The following is an 18107-nucleotide window of genomic DNA, read 5'->3' as shown; positions in this document are numbered from 1 at the left end:
ATAAAAAAACAATAGAAGTGTAGAGCTTAAATAAAATTCATTTGCAGGTCCAATGTCACCTGCATATTTCAGGTCTAGGATCTATGTTGCGCTAAATGGGAAATGCCTAGAAGACCAGATAAGAGCCTGTGGGGGCAGATAACCTGTGGGTGACAACCAGGCCAGGGAAGGCTCTACGCATAAGGGTACAGGGCAGAAATCAGCCTAGGTTCTTGTTCGGGCTGCATCCCAGGGCCTAGGAGAAGCTACAGGGGCTGGGGAGAGGCCCTTTGATCAGAGATTTCCAGACACCTTTCAAAGAGAAAACAGTCTTTTCCTCCATTGTCACACAGGGGCAGGTGGCAAGACTGAGGACGATGGCTAAGAAAGGAGGAAAAAGCAAAATGCCTGGGTCAGAGGACATATGTCCACCTGTCTTCAACCATGTCCTGCCCGCCTGCATCACCCCAGAGAAGATGGGAGAGGAGCCAGGGCACAGGAAAGGGATGATTTCACCGTAAGTCACAGAGGCAGTGGGTTATTTACCACTCCAAGGCTCCGTTTGTGTAGACACACATTTCCTGTAACCCTATGAGTACCTGTCAGGCTTGGGGTTCACACAAAATGTGTTCTAATCATACTTTTTGTAATTTAGAAAAACGGCAAACACTGGAACCAAAAGCCTATTGTTTTCTTATTTTCTTGGGAAATTGGTAATGACCTCAAAGGTAAGCCATGAAGGCATATTTCCATTGTATACCAGTATGGCAAATTCTGTCTGACTGTCTGGTGTTCCAACCTCCATCCTAATCAGTCAGTGACAAGTTTGGGAATGTGAGAAATGGGTCGACTATACACCACGCCATCCTGCTTGAGGATTTTATGATCTCGGGAAAGAGGGAAGAAAGATATAGTTCAGAAAAAAAGCAAAACTGTGTTCAGTACAGGCAGGACATGGTAAGTGAGAAACGAGCGGTGGGAAGGGAGGATCCCGAGGCCTAGGTGGGGGAGGGGGAGGGCCTGATGGACTGGCACGAGGTAGGGAGTAGGACTCACTTTCCTGCCATACACAGCAGTTGTACCTAAAGATGCAGCAAATGCTATTGCTCCTGACGGTCTTATTCACAGATTGATTGTGACTTCAGTCCCTTTTAAAAAATAAAAAGAAATGAAGGCCATTTCCGCAGGTATTTGGGAAGCTTTGTTGAATTTGAGGCTTGTTTTATCACAGTACCTTCAGTTTGGCAAGATGTGATGGTCACAGGAATGGTGCACGGTTGTAGGCTGTGCTGACAAAGGGGCCCCTGCTTCCCACCAGAGGAGTGACCTCCTGGGTTGGAGACTTAGAAATGTCCTTTCCTCTGAAAAATTCTCTGCCAAGAAATCAGCAAAGCTCCCAGAAGTCTCTGCTTAGAAGGTTTGAATAAAAATCCTTCTATGGTCCTGCTCATTATTTATGTCAAAATGAGAAATATGTCCTTCACCCATGATGAGAAGTATTTCACTCTTCTTCATGGTTATAACCCTTGAGACTACGTCCTCCACTTGGCAGCATTAGTTGGGAGGGGAAAATCATGCCAACTTTGGACAACATATGATTGTGTATTTCCAGTTATGATCCAAAGTCACACTTTAGACTGTAAAACTGGTTCTATCTCTTTGCCAAGTTGGGCAAGGAATCTTGGCTGAAAGATGCCTTTTAAAGACCTGGAGGATTGGATTGGATGTCGAGACATTTGTATCTGGGCTTCTTTGATGCCACTGTTTGAAAAAGCAAAGGCATCCTGGCTTTGCTGTTTCTTTCCATTTTAATGCAGCACGAATGATCCCTGAGCCCACAGCTCTTACAGAATGTTGTGTAGCTCAGCAGGACTTCATTTAGAAATATTTAGAATCCTCTCTCTAAGTTGGCGTGTCTCGAGTAATTATTGTTTAATAATGCCATTTCTACTATTATTATTGCTGCTGGGTTATTACATTTTTGGTTATGGTTATCATACCAATGTCTCTTTATTATAAAATAAGTTGATGACTGATGTTCTTTTCAGACAGCCCCAAACTGTCCCAGAGAGATTAAAAGTGAAAATAATTTATGTCACACTGCTGAGGAAACGAAATACCCAGTGGTTACGAAATAAATCTGTCAAAGCTTCTAGGAAAATATTAACTGGGAAGGTGGCTTCAGACTCACTCGGTGTGGGTACTATTTGCTGTTTTTCACTCGCGGACCAGCTTTAGGTATCAATATCTTTGCTTATATTAACCTGCTTTAGACCTACCTAAACTTATAAATCAACATTTTGGCTTTTCTGATATTCACCCCATTTAAACCCATCTAGAGTTGTACGTAAAAATATGATTTTGATATTGCAGTTAGATTGTAAGGGATGAGAGTGCTAGCCCGAGCCACAAATTTGGAGACAGGAGGTAATTTTAGCATGAACATCTTCTACACTGACTCCTTGAACACTTCTGTACTGTCAATCTCTTCTGACACCAAAAATATTAAAAAAAAAATGTCTAGGACACAGGAACAAGTTGGGCTTGTTAAGAGCATGTCAGCCAAGAAGTCAGGGACAGTAGACTGCAGGTGGCAAACGAGTATGAAGTACATGGTCAGCATGAGAAGCAGCCTCCGCCGCCCTCGGCAGGGAACCGGAGACCAGTTACAGTCTCGTGATATGATAACGATTCAACAAGTCATTGTGTGCTGCCTGGGTTCACCGCAATTAACATTTTGGAATTGCGCAATCTCTGTCTCTGGACTCATCAGTTGGCCCAGCTTTTGTGTCCCTGGTCTGTCATTTCTCCCCGGTCCTGGGAGCCTCTAAGTGCATAGCTAAATGAATTCATTGCTGGAACAAAGATATGGTGGTCGAATAGAGATGGCTATCTTTTGTTGTCAGACATTCAATCCCATATAGCAATCCAATTACTTAAGCTGTTTCTATCAGTCTTATGAGGGCTGGCCATTGAGGCCGGCTAGAATGCTGATCACTGTGTCTTGGAAGAATGTGGTGGAACAGATTAGCGCTTTAATGAGAGACTTTCTGAAGGCCAGATCTTTTCCATTGTATACATATCGAGATCTAAGAATCATTTTTAGGCAAAAGCCCGGAGTCACTGTTACAAAGACTGATCAAAGGATGGCTGGAAATCTGTACAACTGCTTGAAGAAATTTTATGGGTTATAAAATATTGGCATGGGTTCTGTCTGTTATGGGCTATCTGCTGAAAATCTCTGGTAGGCTGGGAAAAGGAAATTGCTTATTGGCATTTATTCTGTGGGATGGATATCTTTGGAGTTTGCATTTGAACTCTTTCTTCACTGTGTTACAGGTCAAATTCTGTGCTTAGCACTAACATTCTAGGAATGCAGGCTACGCAAAATCAACACAAGCCTGGCTCCATATTCTGCTACCCAGAAAAACAGATTGCGAGAGAGTGGCTGAGACGAGGGTGAACAGACGATTGCTAAGGACAGATAGCAAGGGTGGAGTAAGATTGCAGTGGTTAATGTGTAAGGTTGAAACCTGAAGTTAAAATGAGAGTTGGAATGAAGTTTGAGAAACAGCTTAGGAAACTATTCCTATGACTACGGAGAAAGGATGCTAATTGAGGTTCTGTGTTGTTGCTTTTTTTTTTTGGCAATTGGTTTTAATGTTGAAAGAAACCGTATCTGGACTCTATATGCTATGCCTATTGCTTTGGGAATATTTTTGAAATATCAGATGCGAAGAGGTTTTATTTTAGAGGAAAGCCATCTACTCATATGTGGAAGATTTTAAGCAAAATAGAAAAACTATTTTTTTCATACACGTATCTTATTACTTCAAACAGACCCCAAAGAACTCATCACTCAGCTTTAATAATTAGTCATAGCTAATTATTGAAGATAATAATAATTATCATAGGTCTTTCACCTATGCCTTCTAACTTTTCTGGAAAAATCTCTGGCTTCATATGATTTCGTCCATCACTACAACACTCTAAGAAATAAGTAACTCTTAGGAAGGCATCAACTGCACAGCATCATCATGAAATATTAACAATAATTTCTTAACATCCATGAATTTTCACTTAATTAAATTTCTCATAAGCAGAAGAATATAAAGATATTTGGCCTATTTTTTGGAGGTATTTTTTGGCATGGCATATTTTACATAATTTTAGACAGTAAATGCCCCTCTTTTTTCCCAGGAGATTGTTGTTCATTCCCTTCGACATAGACTTATTCCAGATTCTCTAAAGATATTAAAAATCAGAGTAAGGATATATTCTATTTGTACGGAATTTTGTAGTTTTCAAGATATTTTTATGTGTGTAGATGTTTTGGCTTTCATGTTAGCCTTTGTGAGACAGCTGGATAGATTAGAGATAAAGAAACAAACATAGCTCTTACTTGAATTTAACTCTTTTGACCCCAGCACAATGTCCTGTTGATTTTCACTGTCTCTTTCTCAGCAGAATGATTTCTATCAAGAATTAAATTCCATGGGCTTTGGCTTAGACTGAATTTCAGATAGTGATTACACTGCTCAATTATGTATGATCTGAGGTGAATTATTAACCCCGTGGAAGCCCAGTTTCCTTGTCTGGAAAATGGTGAGTTTAACAATGGACCTCCTGAGTTTATAGAAGACTAAAGTTAGGAGTGTGAATAAAGGGTGGGAAGGGATGCCTAGTTCCTTGTATGTTTCCTTCACAACTAATGGCCTGGCTGAGGCCCCACCTTTCACAGTTTGACTTTGTATCTACTTCCTCACATCCTGAATCTGAGCTGGACTTATGACTTGCTTTGGCAAGTAGAATGCAACAGAAGCAATGTTGTGCCATTTGTATTTCTGCCTGTTCTCTTGGACTCGTGCCATTACCATATGACAAGCCCGGGCTAGCCTGCTGTGGGGGTGAGAATCACCTGGAGAGCCCAGTGGTCTCAGTGGAGATCATCCTGAATCAGTCTATAGTCAGTCATCTTCAAAAACATGAAAAAGCTTAGCTAACATCAATAGAGTTGCCTATCCACCCAACATGCAGCTGACCACATGCATGTGTGAGTCCTGCCAAGACCAGAAGAACAACCCAACTGCCCCCCTACACTTGAGAATGGTAATATATGCTTATTGCTTTAAGAAGTTGAATTTGGGGGTGACTTGTTATACAGTGATAGCTAACTGATACACAGTAATTGGAGAGAAAATTCATTAAATTTGATTCATTGAAGTATCTGGTCACTGTTGAATCAAGGGTTAAAGTGTATGATTATACAAATCCATATAGAGAAAAGGGAGATGAGTGTGGTATGGGATAAATGGGAAAGACCTCTTGGAGAAAGAAAACTTGTGCTGGGTTCAGAAGCCTGAGCAGAACTTCAGAAAACAGGAGGAAGTAGAGAGAAGGTATGTCTATAATAAAAAGGCTTGGAGGCATGAACCTGCACAGTGGGTATATTAGTTAGGATGGGCTAGGTTATGATACAGTAACAACCATCCCCCAAGTCTCAGTGACATAAAGCAATGGAGTATATGTTCCATTCAAGCTAATGTTCATCACACATCAGTAGGAGGAGTCTGTTGAAACTCATCTTCACTTAGGGATCCAGGGCAATGGAGGCTACAATCTGGAAGATTATGGGTCTTTGTGGCAAAGAAGAGAGGGGATGAGAATAATGCATTGTCTCTTAAATGCTTCTACTCAGAGGTGTAGACAGTTGTGTCACTTCTGTCTGCTTAGAATTTATTGGCCAGAGGAGGTCACATGGCCACATTTAACTTGGTGAGTGCCTGGAAGGAGAGGTTTAATAGATATTAGTAAATAGTTATAATACTCCTCAGGGAGGGGAATGGCTTGGGAAAAACCAGCCTTATTGGATAAAGGTTATATAGCAAATAAATGGCAAGAAATTAGATAAAATGGGAGAGGATTACAGAAAGGCTTTTGACCTAGGAAGAGGAATTTAACCTTGATATTAGGCAGTAGGAAGCCATTGTAGGTTTTTGAGCAGGGAAAGGGCACGATGACAGCCCTGTTCTAGTAAGACTAACCTTAATCTTGCAAATAGGATGGAGAGAAGAAACTGATAGGAGGCTGTTATGCTATTCCAGAAAATTAAGGCTTAGAGTGCTGAGCAGTGGTGGGGACTGAGCTAAGGGGGATGTGTGTATGTGTGTGTGTATGTGTGTGTGTGTGTATCTGACACGAGACACTTCAAAGTGAGATGCAGCAGGATTTGGTGATGGACTGAAATGGTAGATTAAGATCTGGAGGATCGATGTCTTCAATATATACAGTCCTTTTCCTAAAAGGTAGGAAGAAAATGAGCAAGAGGAGGAGGTTCAAGCTAACTCATGAACTAAGGTAGTTTCAGACCTTCGGAATCTGTGTGGACTAAACACTGAAGTAAAATAATGGCTGATTACACAAAACAAAACAGAAAGGATCGCCTTCAAGTCCCAAGTATGGTGTGTGTCTGGGTGTGTATGATGTGTGTGTCTGCGTGTCTGTCTGTCTATGTGTGCTTACAAAGAAAAGCAAATAGACTTCCTTGGATTGCTCTAATACCCTGCTCATTTCTTTATGAGATAAAACTACAAAAACTAACAAATGCAGAATTCTGCTTTTGCTTTTTACTGAGAAATGCAAAGGTGCTAGTGCTGCTTTCTTTTGTTGAAAAAAAAAAAAAAAAAGAGAGTTGGAAAGGTCATCCAAGATAGGAATAAAGAGAGGCAGAGGCGAATCAATGTTTAACTTGGAAATATTTTTCGGTTAATCATCTCTGACGGCTCACACCAAGAGGCACTCCCAGAGTGTGGGCACCCTTGAACTGGAAGCCATGAAGATTCTAGTAAAACTGCCAATGTTAGGATCTATATAATCAGAAAGGCTTATCCACTGTAGCTTCAACCTAAAATGGGGAGGAACTCTTCAGCAAATATATATCTAGGGAGATTTTGACCTGTAGACTTTTGCTTCCAAATCTGATGGTTATGAAACCATAGGATTTTCCTTGTTTTGAGATTTTCAGAGAAAAACTGAGGGCTTTTACCTGGTAAGAAATTTATTGAAAGGTGTGGGAAATCGTCTTGGAATCTGGGTTATGGCTTTCTTTTCCTGTTTTCACTGCTGGCATACATAATTTTACAGAATACTACATAATATGGTGTCTTAATTTAAGGCTGTTTTGACGATTTTTTGTGGGGTCATTTTTATCCAAGGAAGCCAATCTTTAAGAAAATTATGGAAGCTTGATGGGGCTAGTGGGGCTAATATTTGCCCTAAGAAGAGACAGACTTTTTAAGTCTTTTCTCTATTTTAGTGTATTTGCAGATGGTCAAGGATGAGGAAATTATGATTTTTGATAGACTTTGTTCATTTGCTCTTCTATACGAGGTGAAATAATGATCTATCAAACAAAAGAAGTAATGCATTTGGCCTTTGAATATAATGTACCCATTGCATTCACATAAAGCTCAGTTTGTAAAGAGATCCTTAGTCAAAGTGTCACCCTTGACTTCAGGCCACTGTGTGGAGCCTGGGTTGTGCTGTTCCATGACCCATCACGCCAGGGAGTTTCCTACACGACGGACTTTGCTTTACAAGCAGAGAGTAATGTGACTAACGCCCAAACAACCAATATTCTGGAAGCGCAAAGATGTCTTTCTCTTGAGACCTGGTCTTTTCTAGCATTCTGATTCTAGATACGTGAAACAGCTTGTAATAATTCAACATCAGTGAAATTCCGCGAAGCTGTGTTTGAATTATTAGAGATGTCTTGATTTTATTTTTGCATTTGGGGAGCTTTAAAAAAATCTGATTTTTAAATGCTTTGGAGGAATTGATACAGATTCCATGGATTTTACAGGAAATATGAAAAGTACCAGCTTACATGTGTCTCTTTTCTTATTCAAAAGAACAAGTTCTGATTATCTTTTCTGTTCTTTTATGGTGAGTGGGCAGCCAGATGCTGATGGAAACCTAAAAAAAGCCTTTGATTATGGCTTGGATCTTGAATCTTGCAATGCTTTAAAATAAATGTCATTTTCTATTTTTTATTATTAGCTATTAAGTTATTTGGGGTCTGGGTTTCACTTCTCATCTTCTGCTATAGCCTTGGCCATCACCTTGATCCACCAGTAAAGTTTGACCAGGGATTTGTTGTTTATTTATTTTGGCCAAATTTTATCTCCTTCAGATTCTCCTGAACAGAGGACAAATGGTAAGGACTTTGCCTTCTGCATCAGGTAGCTATTGTCGTAAAAGAAACTACACCAACCTCTGGCCTAAAAAAGTAAGATTTCTGGATCTTGGGTCAGCTGGACTGTCCTTCTGTTCTTGGCTAGGCTCCCCACGCATCTCTGGCCCACTGGGGACCAGGTAGGGAGCTCTGCTTTTCTAGGCTGACTATAAGCTGGTCCAAGGTCGCCTTGAACGGGACAGTTGGGACCTCCTCCATGTGTCTCTCATCCTCCAGCAGACCTGTCTGGGCTTGTTCACGTGGGGGTGATAAAGATCCGAGAAAGAGGAGTATGCAAGTCTTCTCAAGGCTCAGACTTTGGAAGGAGCACACTGAGACTTCTATTCCAAATTCACTAGCAAGTCATAAGGCCAGCCTAGACTCAAAAGGTAGGGAAATAGACTTCCTTTTGATGGGAGGTGCTGCAGAGTCACATGGTAGAAAGTGCGGATACGGGGAGGCCATTCCTTGGAGCCACCAGTGCAACCAATCTACTGCATCTTCGTTGGGAAGTAATCTTCAACTAAGCTGGTGATCTCTGCCCCAGGTGAAAGGTCCAGGACTTATAGTCGATTGCGAGAGCTGTATTTCTCAAAATGTGGTCTATATGTATTTCCTACATCAGGTTCACTGTGGGACTTGAGGTGCCCTGAACCTACTAATTACCTACTAAGTTTCTGGGCCTGGGTCCCACAAATCTGTGTGTTAATCAGTACCCCCACCCCCACCCCATAACTCTTACCCTCAGGTCTCAGAATCTCTGCACTAGCCTCTCCTACTCAACACAATGAAACATGCAGACACAAGTAAAAGAATTTTTTTTTTCTGATACAGAAAACTAACTTTGAAATTAATTACAGAAAACAGAGTTGGATTTTTCCAGTGAATTGCCTTAAATAAATTCTTACCCTTTCCCAAACTATGATAAATATAATATGTCACAATTACACTAGATTAATCAATAAACTCATCCTGATAAAGTAATCATTGCTTTTGTTCTTCCTATTTTGTACCTGCAAGGGGTCCCTAAGAACTGATGCATCTCAAAATTGGGCCATTTTCCCTTCCTTACCAATAATGTCCAAGTCAACATTTCTTTGGTTTCTTTTATAGAAAGACCCAGAAAACTTCCATTATGTTATCCCCTCTAGAAGCCTGTGGTGTAGCAAAGGTGAAAAATGTCTACATTTATACTTCAGAAGAAAAGAACACAGATGCATGGGAGTTATAGATTTTATTCAGTGCCTCCTAGCATGCAAGTAGGGAAGGAAAAAATACATCTTTACATTTAAAAATTGTGTATCTTTATCTTCTACTCAGAAGACTTCAGTGGGAGTCATCCAGGTGCCCTTCAGGTAGAGACTATGTGTGTATGTGTGTGTGTGTGTGGTGTGTGTAGTGTATGTGTGTATGTGGTATGTGTAGTGTATATGTGTGTGTGGTGTATGTTTGTGGTGTGGTGTGTGTGTGGTGTGTAGGTGTAGGGGGGTGTGGTATATGTGTGGCTTGTGTGGTGTATGGGTGTGTGGTATGTGTATAATGTGTATGTGAGAGTAGTTTTATCATTTCACTGTAATCTTCCTTTGAGCCATTGACTGAAAATTTAAGACATTCTAGAAGATTTGGGGGGGGGCAAAAATATATTTTAATGAAAACTCAAAGGAAATAAATCTGAAAAAAGCAAAAAGAGCTTTAAAAGAAGACAAGTACTCTAGTTAATCTAGTCTCTGTGCTTCCAGTCTTTTCTGGTACTAGTTTAGCCTGCTCAGGGGACCAGATCCATTATCTGAAAGCAGCATTGGGTCACTCACTTTCCTCTTTTGCCTGAAAACCCTTCAAGGCAAAAAACATTTGCCTCATTCAGTTGTCAAAGTCACATGCATTAGGAGTAGGGGGTGGGGGAGTCTGTGGTAAACTGGAAAATGGATGTCTTATTGAGAAGTACCCAATGCAAAGTTTTAAAAGAAAAATTGGATCTGGCCAATAGACCACATTTGTGATTCAATTCAGGCCTTTGGCCACTTGTGTGCTACCTCTGAGGTGGCTCAAGTCCAGACATTAATCTGGCATTTAAGATTCTCTATGACCTAATGCAGTCCTGTGAACAGAGTGAGATTTCTCACATTCATTTTTTTTAATTCTTATTTTTTTATTGAAGTGTAGTCAATTTACCTTGTTAATTTCAAGTGTACAGCAAAGTGATTCAGTTGTATATACACATACACGCACATATGTATCTTCAGATTGTTTTCCCTTACAGCTCATTTCAAGAAATTGAACACAGTTCCCTGTGCTATACAGTAGGTCCTTGCCGTTTCTCTAGTTTATATATAGTAATGTGTGTCTGTGAACCCACACTCATTTTCATTGCAGCAAGATGTAGGGAAAGATCACCGGGCCTTGGAAGTCTTGGGATTGAATTTGATTCCACCATTCACCGTGGTGTCCTTACAGCCTCAGATGAGTCACTTTGTCATCTCTAAGCCTTGTTTGTTTTTCATATGTACAGTGTGGGTAGTAATGCCTGCCCAGCCAACCTCACTTATTTCCTAAGAAAATAAAGTGATAATCAGAGCTGAACCACCACTCACACAGGGCTATTGAGCACTTGGCATAGCGAGGGTGTGACAAGGGAACTAGATTACATGGTTGTATTTAATTTTAATTCATTTAAATTTAAATTCAAAACCTATTTAATTTAGTTCTTGTGAAGCCTTTTTTTTTTTTTATTTAATAGAGTTACTGAGGATTGAACCCAGGACCTTGTGCAATGCTAAGCATGCACTCAACCACTGAGCTATACCCTCCCTGCCAGTTCATGAAAACTTTTAAGAATGGTTGAAACAAACTTGACAATTTGTCAATCTACATTTTTTTGCTGAAAACTTTTATGAAATCTAAATGCAGGTCAAATATTTCTGATGAAAATTTAACATCTGAATTGAGAGGTCTAAATGTAAAGTACATCCTAGATGTTGAAGACTTAGTATGAAAAAAAGAAGGTAAAACAGCCCATTAATAACTTTTTATGTTGACTACATGTTAAATGATAATATTTCAAACATATTGGATTTAAATTAAGTATATTGTTAATGTCACTTCTCTACATTTCAAAAAAATGTGGCTATTGGCTATTTTAAAATATCACGTGTGGCTTACGTTATTGTATTTCTATTGGGCACTACTGCTCCACATGAAAGCTTTTAATAAACTGTGATGTTTTTATCAGCAATAAATGCTGCACAAGCAAAGTATAATACTTGTGAGAGTAGCAATTATCTCTGTCTTGTTCCTCATCGAAGAACTAGGGCCTGGCTTTGTTCCTGGCACAAAGTAAAGGCTGGATAAAGATTCTTTGAACAAATAAAAATTTAAATAAGTTGAAATATTTATGAAATAGACATGATTCAAATGGTGTCTGTGTGGCATTGCCTATAAAATCAGGTGGCTGTAAATTGACACCGAAGTTGCTTCCAACTCTAAGAAGCAGTGAGGACACCATACAATACAGTGCAGTATGCTTCTACTCTGTGCACAGGTGTGTAATCTCTTTGATTTGGCTGCCCAGCTGGGATTTAGCTATAGTATCTTCACACAACACATGCCAATGCAAGAAAGACATGCAAATCTTCATTGGATGACGAGAAGTAACTCACATGGCTAGGCTCTGATTAGGAATGAGGGGAGAAGAACTGGCCAACTCAGCACCTGTATTTCAGATCCGATCCACTTTGTCTTTGTTATTTTTGATTTTCAGCCCAATGTCAGTCTTACTAGAATAATCCTCACATTAGCAGGCTTTCTTGCCTACAGATCGGAGAGTGTGTTTATGCTCCTGAATATTCTACACCTTGAAGTGAGAATTTTCTCTTGGGAGATAACATGCTTTCGTGGAGAATGAATTGTCGCCTCACATTTTCCATCTGTCCTCAAGGAAATATGTTTATTTTCAGTGAACAAGATAAACCCTAGAGGGAATAAGTGGTAAATTCCCCTAAAAGCAGTAGGTTTCACTTTCCTTCATTTCACATGTAGTAGAGGACTCTTTTGATAATTCACATATCAGCTTTCTGAGCTCCCTGGAGCTCCTCTTGCAAGGAAGCGTGTATATGGTGTAAGTTATTTATGCAGTATGCGTATATGTGTTTCTGTTTCCATGGGAAATGTTACAGTATGATTTATTTGCCATATCTAAAACTTAATATTTTGAAAGGCTAACTTTCATTCCATGGAAATTGAAAGTGAGAAGCTTCACTGTGTCATGTAAGTTTTTTGGAAATGAATGACAGCTTGTCATTTTCCTCTGTTTCTTACTGATGGAAATTGTGAGGGATTCCAGTGTTTTCCCCTGAGATATTATCTTCCGTTGGCTGCCATCCTAAGTTTTCAGATGTTTACTCTAGAAGCAATTCAAACAAAAGGGAGGAAATGCCCTGGACTAGTGGCTGCATGTAATCATCATGAAAAATGCTTGATATTGAATCAAAGGAGTGGGAAGATGGTGTCCTGATTCCAGACTTGCCCTCCCACCTCTGGGGACAGGACTCTTCTGGATAAACGAGGATAAAAGGAAAGCATGTTGTGGCAAACCTGGCCCATTTATAGTGCATGTATTTCCCTTTTCCCCCTCCTTTTTACAGTAATGTCACCCTGTGAATGAAGAAGCCTGATGAATTGTGTGCTAATGTAATCTAAGGGTTTTTCCTACCCTGTGATGACATTCAGTGAGTTAAGTGTCTACGATGTTACTTACATAAAAATAAAACACAGGAGCATTAGAATAAAAATGGATTCAGGCAGGAATCATCAGTGGGTATAAATCTAGAAGTAAAGGTTCAATGAAGGACAGAAAACTTACTCAAGGTATCTAAAAGTACAGAAGGAACAAGCTAACTCTACCGTGAAGCCATGGAAGAGCATCTTAACCAAATGATAGAAATTAACATCGCCAAAAAGGGGCAAACGGATATCACAAGTCCTGAGATGGGACACTTTGAGAAGAACACATCATTATAGAGTATTCCAGCCCCAAAGGCGATCCATGAACCTCATCACAAGGAAATGTCAAAGAAACGGAAATTGAGGGACATTCTATAACATAACTGAAAGGCTGAGGGATGGCTCCCAGGCTCAAGGAGATGAAAGAGACATGACAACTGAATGCAATATATATATATACATGCAAACTGGATCCTTTACCCCCAAATAATTATTTTGATGGCCATTATTGGGGACCCATAATGAAATTTGTATATGGACCATCGATTAGATGAAAAACTATTACATCAATGTTAAATTTCTTGAATTTGATAATTGCAATGTGATTATGTAAGAGACCTTATTCTTAGGAAATATACATTGAGGGATTACAGAGTGAGGCATCAAACATGCAGCCTATGGTCACATGGTTCTGAAATAATTATATCTATATTTGTGTGTATGTGGATACACACTTACACACACACACACACACACACAGAGAAGACAGCAGGGCTGCCTTAAGCAAACACTGGCAAACTATTAAAATTTGTTATATTGACATAAAGGGTGTTAAGCATTTGTAACTTTTCTCTGCATCTGAAATCATTTCAAAAGAAAAAGCTTTTCAAACTAGAGCCCAGCCTCCCCACCACACACATATATACATGTGTCTATTGGTGGGAAGGTTTTCTGGGAGAAGAATTTAGAATACAAGCCGTTTGAACATTAGGAGAAACTAGAAGGATGAGCCATGAAAATGCCTTCTCATAAATATTGTTGGAAGCAGGCTTTTTACAATGACAGACTCCAGGAATTCTGTGTCCATCAGGGTAAGCCCATTAAAGACATTTCAGATGGCTGCAAAGCCCCGAGAGTCCAGGGTGTAAGGTGATGAAGCCCTGGTTTGAGGGTTGATTTATTGGCTGGCTTAACCTGCTTGTTACCGGGAACTTGCAGAGCAGCAATCTGGGTCACGGCTGTGTGCCCTGTGCTGCTCCCCCAGAGGGAAGGCATGAGATTAGTCGCAGGAAGAAGCACGTGAGCCATCCGTTAAGTGCTGTGGTCCCAGTCCTGGGGCGGACGTTGGCCAGCTACCTTCTCCGAGCGCACTGGTGTGTCTGCAGTGACTGAGCCCCGCAGACAATTGTGAAGCACTTGGAGGGAAAGTTGTCTTCATGCAGGCTCTTGCAACCAGGCAGCAGTCATCGTGACTCACGAGATTTCAAGTGAGCAAGCTTGCTTTCCCTGTAGACTCAAGGCTGAGGCAGTGCACCAACATACGCTGTGCACAGAGCCTTGTAGGAAGGGGTGCGCCTGCTAACCAGCCCCTTAGAAAGAAGCTGTTGTTCCCCGCCTCTAGAGAAAAGTCTCAGTGGGATCTCCCTTAACCTGTAATCGGGTGTTCCACCAATACACAGTTAACTCTTTATACAGACCTTTTGTCCTGCTCTAGGAAGCACCCTGTGGGGTTATATAGGAAGGAAAATTTAGCCATTTATTACTTAATCACATCACTCAGTGTTAGAGGTTTTCATTGTCTCATAAAATGCTTTCCAGGGGTAGGGAAAGGTGGTTTGGGAGAAATTTTATTGACTCGCCTTGTTTCCAATTTTGTTAGCTTTCAAACAAAAATACATGTGCCCTCTTTTTATTTGTTGATTTAAGAAAAACGACTTTTGTGCAAGACTGGCTCATTTTTGAGGCCATTTTGTTTTGTCCTGATAGCAATATGCTTTAAGAATTATTTTACTTAAGTGTAGATGGCATAGAGGGTTATAAATCATCAACATGTACTTGATTATGACAATAATTGTTTTTGAGTGTCGTAGATCAAAAACACAGCAGAGGATGGAACCAGTGTAGATCCAGCCAGCTTTCAAAGGTATTTGCTTTAAAAGAAAAATGAAGTCCTGAGACGAAGGCATCTAGTTTTCAAAGTGCTGTGCAGAATTTCAACCTCATGATCTCTTATCAGCTCTGAAAGGGGACGCTGTTGTTGTCTTTGCTGTAGTAATGGTTTAAAAAATCTCCATTTTTCATTTGCAGTATACTGTATATATGTACTTACATGCAATATAATGTGTATGTGCAGTCAGACTGTAATATTTCTACCTAATAAAACTGAAAAAGGAGAAAAAAATTTTAAAAGTTTTCATTTTTCTTTCCGTGGATAGTGTTCTGATTTTATTTTTTCACATGATATGAATTGCTCTATGGGGGGCTCGCCATTCAAGCTGGGGATTACAAAAGTCCCTACTTTTTCACTTAGTACGGAAAGGAAGTAAAAGAACCAAAGAAAAGGATTTGATTTGATTTTCCAACAAAGGCTAGGCTGGACACACCGAGGCACAGCTCGAAGCTTTCTAGCAGGGAGTTCATTTTCTACGTACATGACGTATTTGGCAGAGTTATATGGTCCCAAGGTTTCTGATCGTCTTAAAAAATTCCGTGGCTTAGAACACAAAAACGGGCGTGGGATTTTTAAGACATAATTGCAGTGGAGTCAAAAGCTCTTTGGAAGCCCAGCAATTAAGGTGGATTCCTGAGATCTCTTTCCAAATAGAGAGATGCTGGTGTCTCTTTGGGAAATGCCGGCCTGGAGAGGAAGCAGGAGGTTTCATTTTAATACCTGCTAAACTGGGGCAACGCTCTCGAGTTCTTGAGTTGCTGCTGCCCTTCAGTGGTGTTCTTACCTGGATCGCGACTTTCTTGGGAGAGAAAGAATGATTCCTTGGGCTATTGGTCTTCTTTAGCTGGTGGAGTATTTTGAGATGTGTGTGTGTGGATATATTTAAGTTGGATAATTCCTAAATTTCTTTCATTCAGAAGAGCTTGTGTGCCTGTCTCGTGCGGCAGGAGCAAGTCTCAACTGAGAGACAGAGAAATAAGCAGACGCATTCTCTCTGCAGGCCTTCCCAGAGAGTCTACTTCTTCTCATCACTGTTCATAGCAGTGACAGAAAAGGAGAAAAAGGAGATAATTTTCCTTCTCTTTCTCGTTCATGTTTTGGCAACTGGACAACTTTCCCTTGGGACCAAAAGCATTAAGGCTGACCCTTCATTTCCTCAATGTGGCAGATTGACTTTGGTTAAAGAATCCAGTTGAACTTCCCTGTGAACACGAGGGCCACTAACTCCCTTTCCAAAATGCTGACTATCTACATGACTGCTCTATACACAGTGCTTTTTTCCACCATTTTTTCCCCCCGTGGCGCCAAGCTCTGGCTCTATTGTAAATTACGTCCAGCCATTTACCACATTAAGAAGCAGGTTCTTTTTCCATTTGGTGAGGTGCTGATTGGTTGTAAAGCGTCCTTGTAAAATCTGTTCTTGCTGTTAACCTCCTTTGTACGAAGAAAAAGTATTTGGAATTTGCCAAAGTTGCTGAACATGGGGCAGAGCAGTCGCTTCTACAGCCTCGTGTTTGTTCAATTGTTTGAAAATTCTGAGCCTGAAAGAACCCTGGGGAGTCTTCTGATGTGTTCCTCTGGCTCTGGGTGAATCAGCCGCTCAAGATGGTCATGCGTGTTACTGGGGCTTTCCTGTCTCACAACCTCGCATCTCCTGGGAGGGAGATTATGAGACTTCTCTTTGTAACCTAATATGATATGTATCAACTTATACACCAAGAATTCATCCGAAAAACTAAGCTGACATCTTTCTGGACGGACTTTAAGACAATTTTGGGTTGTTTTCTCCTTGGAGATAGAGAACTTTGATCTAACAACACTCCATATATTACTCAGCCACCCTGAGGGGCCGATCTCGGTTCCTTTAACCATTTCTCTCCCTGCTCTTTTCCAAACCTATAACCAGTTTATTTTTGATCTTCTTTAAGTAATATATTCTTTATATATCTGTGACTCACTTTTTAAATTGAAGTATAGTTGATTTACAACGTTGTGTTAGTTTCTGGTGTACAGCAGAGTGATTATACATGTATATATATATTTTTTTCAGATTCTTTTTCATTATAGGATATTTCAAGTTATTGAATATAGTTCCCTGTGCTATACAGTAGGACCTTGTTGTTTATCTATTTTATAGGCAGTTGTTTGTATCTGCTAATCCCAAACTCCTAATTTATTCCTCCCTGCCACTTTCCCCTTTGGTAACCACAAGTTTGTTTTCTATGTCTGTGTGTGACTCATTTTTGGGGGGAGGGGTGGAGGTAATTAGGTTTATTTATTTCATTAATTAATGTAATGGAGGTACTGGGGATTGAACCCAGGACCTTGTGCATGCTAGGCATGCATTCTACCACTGAGGTATTCCCTAACCCCTGACTCATTTTTTAACATGCAAAATTTTGCACTGCTTCTGCTGTTTCCACTGTTACCTGCTTGATTCACATGCCAACTATGCCTCATTTAGCCAGGCCAAGAACATATACGTGATCCTGTGGTGGCACAGCCCTCGTGACAGAGATGGCTGCAAAAAACTCATAGCAAGAGAATAGAGAAAAGGATTAGGCCTATCAAGCTGTGTTTCTGTCTAGAACACAGACAATAAAGTAAGTATATTTTCAATAAATGAATTCGGCATAAATAAAATTTCCTTCCTATATTATATTCCTTGCTGCCCATACCACCTACCTATATTATTAACTAAACAAACAAACAAAAACCACTTTCTTATTAAAATATTTTGAAATTTAAAAGCTATTCCTTTTTTTTAATGTCCTTAGGTTAATGGAATGCATTATATTGGAGATTTTTACACTAATTAAACCACTTTCTTGGGGTAGAGAGTTAACAGTGTGGTTGAGCTCCCAAAGACTGGTATTACCCAGAAGCTACTGTGTTCCCCAGAGAAATGCTGATAGGAAGAGATTCCCAAAATGCAGTGGGCCTTTTCAGTTAAAACTAGGATGGGCGTAACTTCTTTACTTCCTGAAGTGTATCAGTTACAAATAT

The sequence above is a fragment of the Camelus bactrianus genome, chromosome 19 (genome assembly GCF_048773025.1).
Source record: "Camelus bactrianus isolate YW-2024 breed Bactrian camel chromosome 19, ASM4877302v1, whole genome shotgun sequence".
In the NCBI taxonomy this organism is placed as follows: Eukaryota; Metazoa; Chordata; class Mammalia; order Artiodactyla; family Camelidae; genus Camelus; species Camelus bactrianus.
The sequence above is the reverse complement of the archived record's forward strand: the minus strand, read 5'-3'. Positions refer to the sequence as shown.